The following is a 2034-nucleotide window of genomic DNA, read 5'->3' as shown; positions in this document are numbered from 1 at the left end:
AGTTTAAGATCCACCGGAAGACAGCTGTTTCAGCCTATTGGGCATCGTCAGTACCGGGCAGGCGGTCCTCGATTGAAGACGAAATGTGATGGTGGAAGTCATCTTCAATTTAGTCAGGTTGGAGCCTGGCTCCCTTACCCTTTGAACTGATGTTTGCCAGAAGGACAAGCGGGTCATGCCTGATGTGGGTATTGATGGTATGGCGCCCTCCACGGTGTACCCCTGCCTGGCTGGGGTGAATTGGATAAAAACGTTGTTCATCTTTCAATGGAAGATATAGGGGCCTCATTCGACAGAGTGTCGGGGCCTTCTATATCGAGAGAGGTCGTCTACAGTATAATCCATAGCTTCCCTGACTAATGGACAAAATGTGAACAACTAAGAAAAGTTCTTAATAAAAATAACTGCGTAAACACGAGCGAGACATTAGTGGAACCACCTATTGGTGTGACACCCAAGTCAACTTGCCAAGTTTTTGTCAGTGGTGGTGGTTTGACCAATCAACCGACAACTGCGGTGCAGAAATTTGGGAAGCTATCCTGAAATGCCATCGGAAAACGAATCCACATGTTTCTAGAATTGATATGAAATCGAGAAAGGTTAATGCAGTCAAGCTGCTGAAAAATACTTCCATAAAAATCAAAATATGAATAGATACGTACTTTCTGATCATTCCTATATTGATTTCAATTCAAGAGCCACCGGTAGACAGCTGTTTCAGCCTATTGGGCATCGTCAGTACCGGACAGGCAGTCCTCGATTGAAGACAAAATGAGAAAAACCAAGAAAGTACTTGATAAAAATAGCTGCGTAAACGCAAGCAAAACATAAGTGGAACCACCTATTGGTGTGACACCCAAGTCAACTTGCCAAGTTTTCATGTCAGTGTTGGTGGTTTAACCAATTAACCGACAACTGCGGTAGCAGAAATTTGGGAAACTATCCTGAATTGCCATAGGAAAACGAATCCACATGTTTCTAGAATTGATATGAAATCGAGAAAGGTTAATCCAGTCAAGCTGCTGGAAAATAATTCCATGAAAATCAAAAGATAAATAGATAAGTACTATTTTGAGCATTTCCATATTGATTTCAATTTAAGAGCCATCGGAAGACAGCTGTTTCAGCCTATTGGGCATCGTCAGTACGGGCAGGCGGTCCTCGATTGAAGACAAAATGTGAACAACTAAGAAAAGTACTTACTAAAAATATCTGCGTAAACACAAGCGAAACATAAGTGGAACCACCTATTGGTGTGACACCCAAGTCAACTTGCCAAGTTTTTATGTCAGAGGTGGTGGTTTGACCAATCAACCGACAACTGCGGTGCAAAAATTTGGGAAGCTATCCTGAAATGCCATCGGAAAACGAATCCACATGTTTCTAGAATTGATATGAAATCAAGAAAGGTTATTGCAGTCAAACTGCTGGAAAATAATTCCATGAAAATGAAAAGATAAATAGATAAGTACTATTTTGATCATTTCCAAGCTAACTTGGGTGTTATACCAATAAGTGGTTCCACTTATGTCTCGCTTACTGTTACACAGTTATTTTTCTCAAGTACTGTTCTTGGTCTTTCACATTTTGTCTTCAATCGAGGACCGCCTGCCCGGTACTGACGATGCCCAATAGGCTGAAACAGCTGTCTACCGGTTTCTCTTAAGTTGAAATCAAATTGGGAATGATCAGAATATCACCTTCATCTTTTAAATTTCATGGAATTATTTTCTAGCATCTTGACTGCATTAACTTATCTTGATTTCATATCATTTCTAGAAAAAGGTGAATTTATTTTCCGATGACATTCCAGGAAATCTTCCCAAATTTCTGCCAATGCATTTGATTATTATTAGTTTCACTTTTTATTTCATTCAATCGGAAGTGAAATTATATAAAATTTCGCAATTTGTCACCTTAAATATGTTGAAATTTTGAGAAGATTTTAATACGAAGCTGGTCCTCTACTTCAATGATGGCCGTATGAGATTGAAATTAGCATAACTACGAAATAAAGTGAAAAAAAACAAACTA

This window comes from Leptinotarsa decemlineata, unplaced genomic scaffold, assembly GCF_025532065.1.
Source record: "Leptinotarsa decemlineata unplaced genomic scaffold, Ldec_3_MD MMD2_tig00004307_RagTag_RagTag, whole genome shotgun sequence".
Classification (NCBI taxonomy): Eukaryota; Metazoa; Arthropoda; class Insecta; order Coleoptera; family Chrysomelidae; genus Leptinotarsa; species Leptinotarsa decemlineata.
Note: the sequence above shows the minus strand (reverse complement) of the source record.